This window comes from Dicentrarchus labrax, unplaced genomic scaffold (assembly GCF_905237075.1).
Source record: "Dicentrarchus labrax unplaced genomic scaffold, dlabrax2021, whole genome shotgun sequence".
In the NCBI taxonomy this organism is placed as follows: domain Eukaryota; kingdom Metazoa; phylum Chordata; class Actinopteri; family Moronidae; genus Dicentrarchus; species Dicentrarchus labrax.
In genome coordinates this window covers 32,661,025-32,673,814 of record NW_026136721.1, presented here as the reverse complement: position 1 = coordinate 32,673,814, position 12,790 = coordinate 32,661,025, and positions in this window count along the sequence as shown.

The window sequence follows — 12,790 nt, the reverse complement described above, 5'->3', positions numbered from 1 at the left end:
TCACTGGATAAAAACATTTTTCTTTTTTCTATACTGTATCACTGAACATATGAAAGGTTTCACTGCAAATGTAGATACTGAAGGCCTGCTGTGTAATGGCATCTAGCAGAGCTCATCAAGCTCATAGGAGAAATTACGATGGCTGCAAAACGTATGGAAAACATGAACAGCCCTAGAGCCACACAAACATTATGATTCTGGTTTACAGCTGATGATACACTTATGATAACACAGTTATGCATAATATATTTTATTTCTACCAACAGATCCTCCTAAATGTTACATACTGGATCGGTAAGCTTTGGAATAATATAACATGAAAGCAAAACCATTTATGTCTGTCAATTAAGTGATTCATTACCCTTTATTGGCACATGTATTACCCATCATGTCATCAAATTGAGCATAAGGTGAACTTTATTTGCAATACAGCCTTTTGGGATGAAATCCTCCTCACAGATTATTCATCATGATGGCCCATGTTCTCCTTCTTACATTACACATTGTCTTCATCCTTGCATGAATGGTGTGCTATTTTCCCATCTAACTTAACTACTATGGCTATGTTTGTTGCCATAGGAACCATTAGCTGCAGGTACAGCTATAATAATTCAAAAAATGTATATAAAAGCTTTTTTAGAGAAAGTGACAACACCAGTAGCAGTTAATGCAACCAGATAAGGTCAAACCTCTGAGAAAGTGAGACCAGGTTTTAGAATTGTTCCCTCCGTCTATTCGTTGCATGTTGGGGGAACAAATCTCCCCCAAAACACAACAAAATGCTTTTAAGGGAAACCCTCAGGGCTTTGGTACTCTTTGCAGTGTTGCAAGCAGCCCAAAATAAACCCAATCTGACCTTGTCACTGGGCAGACAAGGTCCAGGCAGGGGGAGGGAAGGCGGGAGGGGGATAATTCTTTATTCCAGCAGGTCATTTTTGAAAAAAAAAAAAAAAAAAGCTCAGAAATGCGGCTGGTATGTCCGGATTGTTCCATATTTGATAAATAATTTCAGAAGGTCTGGAGACTATCAGCAACACAGGCAGAACCCCTGACCCCTGAGCTTCACTAACACAATGTGTGTGTATGTATTGTGCATGAACGTGTGTGTGTATTTACGCCCGTTGAACCCATTGTCTCTGAGTCTGTTATCATTATGCAGCAGTTTCCTCTGGCTGGCTAGCGTGAGGGAGAGGGAGAGACAGAGAAATAGGAATACATTCAATCATCAGATGCTCAACAATGAAGAGTCTATAAAGTTGACAGGCTCATCACTCCTGAGGCCAATTCCACTGACTTTCAACAGAACATTTTTTATGCACTCTTTCATGTCTGGCATTTCCCTTCTCTCTTCACTTCAACACACACACACACACACACACACACACACACACACACACACACACACACACACACACACACACACAGACTCCCACCCTGCTTATCTACCAAGCTGGTGGCCCAGACACAACCACAGTGCGCAAACAAACAGCTGACGTCATGGGCACACATACACACACACCAGCTTTCCCATTTCTGGCCTGAAGTCACTGGGTTGGAATGTGATCAAAAATAGAGTGAGAGTGAAATGTGTGTATGTGAGGGGTGTTTGTTTATGAGAGTTCGACAGAGGGAGGGTGGGTAAAAGGAACGAGGCGGTGGAGGGAAGATGGGGGCACAGGGGGAGGGACAAGGATGGTAAGAGAGAGTGCAATCTTTAAACAGACATGGGGGCACTCACCTACAGACGGTGACACACACTACCCACACTCACAGACACACACACACACACACACACACACACACACACACACACACACACACACACACACACACACACACACACACACACACACACTGTCTGAGTCATCACCAGCGATCTCTTAGGCCTAGTAGGCAACATGTAGTAAATCCGCCAGTCAGACATATGCACACACTGTACTGCAGGTGTGTACACACTGCATAAGTGCAACATTATGCAATGCTGCTTATTTACACAGGATAACTTTCATTTACATATGAGATTTTGTTTGTTTTGTTCCAGGATGAACAAGAAAGTTCTTTCTGCCAGCTCATATGGCACAAATTGTTTCATACCAAATATTCTATAGGTCTATATTCAATATTTGGCACTAAGCTCTTATCATCACTTCTTCTCATAAATATTCATTAAACCCAGTACAGCAGACATTGGGGAACTAAAGAGAACTTAAGTTTAGCAAGTGAACATTTTGTCCTCAAAGTTGATGTGTTAGAAGCAGGAAAAATGGGCTCATTGACGCACGTGGGGAGCGAAGGCTGGCCCGTGTGGTCCGATCCAACAGACGAGCTACTCTAGCTCAGATTGCTGAAGCAGTTAATGCTGGTTCTGATAGAAAGGTGTCACAACACACAGTGCATTGCAGTTTATTGTGTATGGGGCTGCATAACCACTAGTGTGCCCAGGTGGTCAGAATGATAGATATACACATACACACACATATATATATATCATATACTCTAACCACCATATCTACCGTTATAGCCTATTATATAATTTCTAAAGTATACACTATATTATTTTTAGCTACACTAACAGCATGGCTCTGGGGACAGCAATGTTGGTCAGTCAGTCAGTCTACCACTTTGGTCCAGACTGAAATATACTATGAGATGAATTGCCCTGAAATTTTATACACACATTCATGTTCCTCCGAGGATGAGTCCTAATGACTTTGCTCAGCTGACTTTTCCTGTTGTGCCATCATCAGGTTGATGTATTGACATTCAGCCTAAAGCAATGCTGAGCCAATGTATAACCTCTCATAACCACTAGGATGCCTGTAGACTCTTAGACTTGTTGAAGACACGGTTGACAGTAATTTTTGAAGTATATATAAATGTACTAACAGGCAATGATGATGGTGAGGGATCACAGATTGATAGATCAAACTGCAACTATGAACTATTATGTGTTTATAGAAGATTTCAATAACATTTTTTTACCTTTATGGATCCTTCTTGTTTTTTTAAAGTATTTCGTATGTGCACTAACTTTGTCGAGATGAGGGTTTGGGTTGGGGCCACTGCATAGAATTATCATGTAGTATGGAAGTAGAGCATTGCTTTTAAATCAGAACCTACAGGTGGATTGAGGGGGTGGATTGGGGGTTATAAAATGCTTTATGAGTAGCTCCTGTGGTACAGAAGAGATAAACCTTTGCAGCAGTGTTACAGCTGAGTGGACAGCTCATTAACACGTTAAAGAGACAACCCTATTGCTCAAGGTGCATTGGATATATGATGCAGCAAATGGAGCGTGTCGTGTGAGTGCTGCACACAAGCTCACTGTCTGCCTGATCTGGCTCGCAGGCTTTACTTAATTTATTCTAGGTCACATTCACTAAATTTTTTATGGTGCAAGTCTGGTGAGAAGCTTAAATTTAGATGTTTAAATCTGGGATGGTGTCCAGACATCTATGGTTACCACCTGACAAGCGTTTACACTGTACCCAGCAGACAAAATAACCCCACAACATTCATGTGCCCTGCTAAAGTGTTCTTGAGAAGGAACCTACAACTCAACACTGTAGAATTAATCTACCTGGATAAGAGAATAAGAGTTGAGAGTGCCTTCTAAGCTGTAGTTTTCAACTTTTTGGCACTTTTTGATTTCTTGGAAAAGCCCCCCAACACAGGCTCCTTCTGCAAAGTGTCGCACAGACATAAATCATTTTTCATTTGATGTTTCATTAGGTTATAAGAGGAAGGCAAGAGGCTGTAAATCTAAGAAAACAATAAAAAACAGGCATGAGGATACACTTGTATCATAGCAATATTACTATGATACCAATATCCTGTCCAATAAACTTATGACTTAACCTCACATCTTATGCTGTGACCACTGCTCTCCATGACGATGACCACTGGGGTTTCCCTAATCGCCGAAATAAAGAAACTTCCAATGAACTGTTGACAAAGTTGCCATGTTAACAGCTGCTTTTATTTTCTTTCCAACGAATGCCCAGATGTACAGCCTTCATGAGAAAGCTGAGCAGCATTTCCAGGCTCAAATCTGTTTTCCTGCAAGGAAGGTGACACAGAATGACCTTTGTAATTTTTGGAATGTGCATAAACAGGATGGATTTTCCTTCCATAGCAGCCAACAAGCATTTCCAGTGACACCCTTTGCTTAAAGGGACGGCTCACCTAAATTACAAATAATAATAATAAATAATTTCTCACTTACCCCTAATGACTGTTTCCTTTGCAGTGAACTGTTTTCATTGGAACTACATTCTACTGAAGGAACAGTTCCTATTAAAAGTGTTGACATGGTGTGAAATGTGTAATGGGGACACTGTTCACTTGTAAAAGGATGTTGCTATTTCTCTTTAAGTATAATTTTAATCATTAATGACTAATGACTATATTTAGTATGCTATGAAAAAAGTCCCATTAGAGCTATTAGAGGTGAAATCTGCATGTGGCTCCACACGACAAAATTAAAAAAAATATTCCACATATTTATCATGCTTAAACTGACGTTGATTTTCTTTGAAGAACGCAAGAAAATTACAAAAATATGTTAACATTCATTTGACATGTTAAATATCAAATTTACGCTGGATCAAAGCAGTTTGATTGAAGTTGTTCTGAATCCAGTGGTACCACACATTTTATATACAGTATTTATTTATAGTTTTTGAGATACAGCCATTTCTGTAACATACTATATTTAGTCATTATCCACTGTGGTTTACTCATTTTTATTACTCATTATTTATTACTGAAAACTGCTGTGCCTCATACTTTGACCAATTTGAGAAATATAAAAATATAAATTGATTTGTGCTTTGCTCAGCGAGTACTCTCAGTGCTGGAAAGGAAATGATAAAATCCCACATTAATGGGCTGCATGCGCCACAAACAAACCATTCCACTTATCTCCACTGACATCTCAAAAGATGGGCTAAGGAAACTTATATTTTGTGTATAATTTGAAAACATATCCTTTAACATATATTTTAAGAAGAAGACTACAGAGTCTACGTGAAATGCAAAGAAAGAGGGTTCGTATGCGATATGGGTGATGGGCAGGGCTCAGCATGACATCACCAGCAGCATGGTAAATCGTCTGAGCCACACACACACACACACACACACACACACACACACACACTGGCCCCATGTGGTCAAGCTTAAGCTACGCTGAGACCAGTGTGACAGCAGCATACCACAGGTTTAATCCACTCCTCTAACAGGACGTTGACCTCACTGCAGTGATGTCATCAAGGTGAGTCAGAGATGTCTGTGAAGTAACAGTCATACACCTGTGGTATGTCGAAATGCCACAGAGACTGTATTGTGTACTTCCTGTGGAGACATATTTACTGAATCTACTATTAAGACTTGTTTTTGGGTAAAGCTGCACTAATCCATATTTTTACAATAACAGTGGGGGATATGACAATGTGTATTTGAAAAGTGATGCTTACTGTTCTCATTCAGTCTCACTGCTCCTGTCCTCCTTAATTTCCAGCAGTTTTCAGCAAAAAAGCTCCGATAAACCCATTGTATGCTGCCCATGTAGCACCCAATGGCACACAGATACATTTAGCAACTGGCTGATGAACACAGTGAAGCATTTAAAGAGTCAGATATTTCCCTCAGCAGTTGGTAGAAAAATAGAGCTAAAAGAAGAGTAAATATTGAACTTATATGTATCAGGTGGCCAGAAGGCCAGAAATGCTAATGTTGCTATGTATGTATATGTGTGTAAATACGTAAAACGGTTTTCAGAAACCTTAACAACTTTATAAAGTGATAACATGAGTTAATGTTGTGTTTACAGCTTGTTTGCGCTGCCGGCAAGTGGCTTTAAGGGTTATATAATGACAAAAACAAACAACGCGCATATGTGTGTGTGCATGAGTACAGTATGCAACGGGACAAACAGAGCATGACATAAAATATCAGACATTCATTCAATTTTATTTCTCTCTCTGTGAGACTGAAGAGAAAAACAGAAATGAGACAGTGTCTGTGTGTGTTTTTGTGTGGTACAAGGGCCAGTAAGTCCTTGTCACATATTGTCACTTATTAACTAAAGCCTCCCTGCAGTCTCGCCAGTGGGGAATTCTTTATCAGTGACATCACAGGTAGTGGACAGACTGAGAGAGAGAGAGAGAGAGAGAGAGAAGGAGGAGAAGCATAGGGGGGTTTCAGCCAGTCAGCGGAAAGAATCCTTAAAAGGAGATCTGTGTTGTTTTTCGTTTCGGTCCACCGCCGTCAAACAACATCATCTCCACTTCCTCAGATTGTCCTGAGGATGAGTAGACCGGTAGGTGAGTGCCGGTCACCTCAATGTTATTCCAAATCAACTGACTGTGAGAAGAAATAGCCACAAGTAATTGACTTCTTTTTTTATTTACAGAATGAGTGGGTGTCAAGTAAAAATGAACTCTTATTAGCTGACCAAAATGACCTTTTCTTCTAATCTGATTTGAAAGTCCTAGTTTTTCAAGAAAATGTAATTGAAAAGAAATTACAATTTTCATTAATTTAATTGGGAAACATTGGTAAAGTCACACAATATTAACACTGAAGGTAATGTTCACTGACAACATATTTAAATTTTCAACTAAAGCATCATTAACTTTTTTTTATGGTTATGCTTATTGGCTCTCACAGGCCTTTGTTAAAGTTAGGAGGAACAGACAACAGTATGAGCGAGAAACCGGGGAGTGAGACGTGAGTGAGACCTGTCTATCACTCATTGTAAACAGTAAAGTAAGTTTTCATCATATCTTATCATTTACTGGACAAATGATACAAAGGATGTTTCATAATAGTCTATAAATAGTAATGTGTGTAACGATGGATACAGCCACATCAATAGATGTACACACAGACATATCAACAGGAACAGTGGGCTGTAAAAATGTGGGTTTAAGGGAAAATATGACATGATATGTCTGCTGTTGGTACGTGTGAGTCTGTGTGTATTTCATTTCACCAGACAAGCTGACTAAGAGAAGATTCTCTTTTTTAATGACCCGAGGGAGCGGAGAAATTACATTCTGCCTTGTAAAACCACAGTCTACTGCTGGCACCGGGCAGCTGCAGGATTTGCAGCCTTGCTTCATGGTATGGTGGAGTCTTTGAGTAAGCAATGGTTACTCTTCCTTCACCTCTATGCTCCATTTCTTTAAGCTTTTTGGAGATTTTAGCCATCAACCTCCCAGTGACGTGCCTGCCTCTCTAACTACCACATGCTGCTCCCTTCTGTTTGTGAGTTATTTGTGCACTCATTAAGTATTTTTAAGGATGAATGCACATGTGCAAGTGTGTGCATGCATAAATGTGGGTGGCTGTGCTTCTTAGCAATTGTGTACAGGTATGATGCTATACACATTTCAAAAACTGTGCATCCCCACCTGGCTGCTGCAGACACCACAAATCTTCACCCCTCACCTTCCCACCACACCAAAGGGAGTCTCCCTGTGAGCTCATGTCTGGACCTCTGCCTGCTGTCTGAAACAGGATAATACAGCAGCATTGTTTTGATCTATATGTAGGCAGCATCTCCTAAATAAACTCACTGTAGTTAGACACTGCGAGCATTTAGCTAAGTGAGTGAACCTACTGTATCTATCCATGGCTCTCAGTGTCTTTTACAATAAAGTTTAAAATATGTACCACTCAGATCTGGTAGTTTGGTCCTTTTAGTTGTTCGTGAGTCTAGGTTAGCAACTAAAGATGACTGTGCTGTTGCCATACTGGTTCCTTGGCTCTGGAACAGCATCCCATGTAGCCTCAGATCATAGAACATTATCTCTTTTTGAATGCCATCTTAAACCTATTTTAACTAAATGTCTTTGCTCAGAAACTGATAATATTAGTATTATTATCATCACATTAATTGTGTTTGTGACAATCATTCTTACCACTACTGTTATTATTATTAGTAATTTCATTTCTGTAAGAGAAGCTTTATTATTTATCTATCTGTTCATCCTTCCTGATGTTAGACGCTGCCAGTGATAATATAACTGTAAAAGTGCAACAAATGCTCTACGGCACTGTAACTAGCCATCTTTTTGAGTTAGCATCAGCCACATCAGCTAGGAATTGACAAACAGCCATTCAGTGGGCTATTTTTAACTTCAAGTAAGTTTGACTGAGTCTGATCTACCTTCTCAAGGTTATCTCTGACTGGTGACCTTTATTAAAAGGCATTATGACAGTAAGTATGTGTCTGGATGGTGGAGGGTTTTGCATCAATTGCAGCTTCCACATATTGACCAATACAGTGAGCTACAATATGCATATATTGTTGTTGAACTGATGATTTGGTACTGGACAAAAAAAACATTTTCTGCTATTGCCAATTTCTTGCTACAGCTTCCTGGGTCAGGTGATTATATATTAATGAAAACATACCTATAATTATTATGTTCCATTTCTGCCAATTGATCCTCCTAAAGGTTGGACCTTTCTATGAGTACTCTAACAATTTAGCGTTGCACTTCTATAACATTGTTGGACAGTGAAAGCAAAGAGATATCATCATCATCATTTTTAAAATCTTTTTGCATCTTTTTTATTTTCAAAACCTGGCACCTACATTGCCCACAATGCAACTTGACCATCAACAGTTTAGTAGTAGATTCAGGTGTGTTATGCTGGTAGTGGGTAATATAGCATTGAGCAACACACTAGAATAAATGCACAAAAATACGGTCCTATGCAAGGTGGTGACACATTTGTATTTGTAAAAAATACGGACATTATGCAGAAAATTACAGACTGGACCATTTTCAATTTTGAATTCAACCGACTGAGGCATTTTATCAAACTCTGTGCAGCTCCCTCTGGAGCTACAAAAGCCTTTATACAACTTCACTCCACAATACCTGTAAACACACTTTAATGTATTAAATGGTGGAGTCCCCTCTAAAATAAAATGTATTCCAAGACTGATAAAAAGATCATGTAGTGAAAATATACTTTTTTTATTACAAGAGCACAGTGCCACTTGTTAAGATAGCTGGCCATAAGCAGAAGAAGCCCCTCCCACTCATAAGATTCTGAAAAATAAAACGCTCCATATAGGGCATAGAAGAAAAATGCAATTTATTGATATAACATTATTGATTTATTAACATTTTGTAATCCATGCATGACTACTTGTGCACGTGTGTGTGGAAACTAAGGGTCAGGATGTCTAACGGAGGTCTAAACCCCAAAAGCAGGATCCACCCAGAGAGACTCACGCAAGCCTATCAATGGAGCCATTGATACATGAAAGGCCACGATGGATGGAGGGAGTGTGTGAGAGAGTGTGAGTGTCTGAGTGTGTTAGAGTGAGTGTGTGTCTGAGTGTGTGAGGGGAAGAGATTTACGAGAACAAATCCACCAGATGCAGAGTGTGAAGCAAGCTTCAGACATTCATGTTTGCCTGGGTCACGACCTCAGAAAGAGTTTGATTTTTCCATGACCTGCAGACATAGGACGCACGTTTTTCTGCAGCCAAAACCATTCAACTGTCTTTCCTTTTCCCTGACCCCCCCTTTTAAGTTTTAGGCTTCATGTAGTTATTTGTAATGACCTGTATCACAGTAAAACCCATGGAAACAGCTTTTTGTGTATTGATTCAGCATCACACACCTAATGCTGGCAGGCAAACACGGTAATAAATTAGTAAAAGTTGTAAAAACTGCTTTGGCAGAAACACTCACGGTGTCTCAAACCCTTATTGTTCATAGTGAGGAGCACAATAGTCAGTAAAGATATGTTGCAAGTGAAGTTATTTTTTGCTATTTGAAAATCATCCATCAGGTCGAATGCATTAGCAAAGCTTACATTCATTCATTATATAAATTCGCAAATAAAAGCCAGGATTTACTAAGATGTCTTGCAGATGTGTCAAATTAAAAGCTGGAAACAGGGAACAAAGGGATTAGGCCTTTTGTGCCGGCTTTATTCATCCCAAGGAAAAGCAATCAATGCAGCACTAGATTTTATGTGATGAATGTAAAACATCTATCTCTGTAGGACGCAAAGGGTTTTATTGACAGTAGCTTAACACTGAACACAAGAATAACAAAGATTTTCATTATTAAATGTCAAATTTATATAAAGGTAACAGGTAACCTTCATCACATTAATGGGAATTCTCTATACCAAGAATATTATTATATAATTACCTGGTAATTGCTATCAACTTAACGACTTACCACTTCAATGGGAAATTGTAATGTCAACAGTAGTATTGCCACAAACTCTTCTACCCTGGCCTGTCTGTCACCTCTTCGTATCAGTCTCATCTGTGTTCCCATTCAGTTTGTATTTGTCTGCACTAACTCTTCCACGGTAAACTCTCCACGCGGTGTGTCGGACCAGCTGTGCATGTTTTGATTTTCACTTGTTGCTCTGTGTTTCAGTGCTACCTGAACTGTGGCTGACACTCTATTTTCATCCGGTACGCCTCAGCACACACACACACACACACACATACACACACGCACGCACACACACACACACACACACACACACACACACACACACACACACACACACACACACACACACACACAGTGATGTGGAGGTGAAAATGCTGCCAGCAATCATAAACATCAGTGACACGCCACATAAAAGACAAGACAATATGATAAATGGCAGCTCAGGCTGAGATTGTATATGTCTGAGCGTGTTTTATCATCTCTTAATCTAGAAATAAAGTTAATGGCAAGAGTACTCAAATAACTAGTGTGGGTTGTGTGTGTAGAGAGAGAGAGAGAGAGAGAGAGAGAGAGAGAGAGAGAGAGAGAGAGAGAGAGACTTTGACTTTGAAAATGTTCGGATTCTATATATTGAAATTTGATTGCACGTGTTCTTTTCTCTAATCATTAACTTGTTATTGACACATTTATTTATAATCACAATAGTATAAAAGGGTGGAGTTACATATATATATACCCACAAAGTATAAAACATAATATATCCACAAAGCTTAACCTGGATACTATGGTTTTCAAAGCACTATAAATGCATTCAGTTGTTTAAATAACTCATTTTTGGTCCTATTTGCTCCAACCAACGGGTACTCTGATTTGCAGACACTGTCTGCAGCAGCTAAGTGACAACATTAGTAACACTTTAAACAACCTATGTTTACATTTTCCTGAGAAGGACCTCTTGCAGCCATGAGAGTAATTACTGTCCTCTCAAAGAAGTAAAAGTGGGAGTTGTGAGAGATCCTTGTTCCCTGCCCCAGGTCTCTCACCTTAACCAAGTTTTAGTTGCCTAAACCTATAGATGTGGCAGATCAAAAAATCGGCATTTGAATGGAAAAACTCAACTAATCACAATTGAAATATCTCAAACAGATTGTATTTAACCAAAAACATGGGCTTACCATATTGTTAGAAGAAAAGCATGATTATTATTAAAAGAAAACTTTCAAATGTGAATTAACCAATTTCCACGTGGCTCTGCTCACTGATGGAGCCAATGAGAGGTACACACAGCCAGGGGGAGGAAGAGGGAGGGAGGAAGCAGCTGGGGAGGAAGGGGTTAACCCATCATCTGAAGGCTATGGTCTTGATGTGTGTAAAGTTTGTGTGTGTGTGGGTCACAGATCATGCTGTTCCTTCAGGAATTGCGAGCAAGGGGATATAACTTTTTTCCTCATGTCTGTGTTTGTATGAAGAATGATAATAAAAGTCATGCTCAACATCAAACACTCTGGCCACCACAGTACATACATAAACCTTTTTAAAAGCCTTTATTCACAACATTAGAGGTTCAGAGGAAAGATGAAACTTTAATGATCCCCATAAAGGAATTAGGCTGTTGCAACAGCAAACAGAAACAGGCATCAAAGTACATTAGAACATTATACTGTATACTATAAGACCACAACAAAAGGAGGTAATTTCAACATATACCAGTTTCAACATTGCTGCAGATTAAAGAACAATCCTGATCCTCTTCTTTCTTTCTTTCTTTCTTTCTTTCTTTCTTTCTTTCTTTCTTTTTTTTTCTTTCTTTCTTTCTTTCTTAATCCTCCCTATCACTGTGGACCCATTTCAATGGTCATTTATTTTTATAGCGATATTGAGGGTAATTATTTCACACCTAGATGAATCTGGCAAAGTTCACTGGTCATTATTAAGGTCATCATTACTCCTCTGCTAGAAGTTAGACGTTAGACCAAAAAAAACTATGAAGAATTCTCTAACAGTGTGCAGTGGCATTACTTTGGTTTTGTAGAAACTGTTATACGATAGCAAACAAAATCCAAAAACAGTAGAGTTACACCTACAGTGCTAGTCATACCAGGACGGGGCAGATCTTAAATTAAGGATTTAGGCTTATTTCATGGAAGACATTTTCACAGTTTGCAAAGCACAGGTGTAAAATAATATAATTAATTATGGCTGAATTTAGCTGCTTCAGTTTTTAGCTCACTGTCACAGTGTCATGACTTTACTGGAACACCTGAATAGAACTTTATTATTAGTAACACTGTACTAGCTCCCTCAGTTACAGCAGTTTAGACCACACGAGCAAGTGACTGACCACAGCATTTGGTTTTTGCATCGCAATGTTAACTCCACTACAGAAGTAGCTGGCGCATAACAGCATTAGCTTAAAGATAGCATCCTCAAATTTGTCAACACTGTTTAGACAAGTTTATTATTGGTCAACTGCACAATGTGTAAAATTAACAAACCTGCTTACCTTATTTATGCCTAGTTAACCTCCAGGAGCATTTGGTGCAATGGACTTTTGCTGTCAAACATTC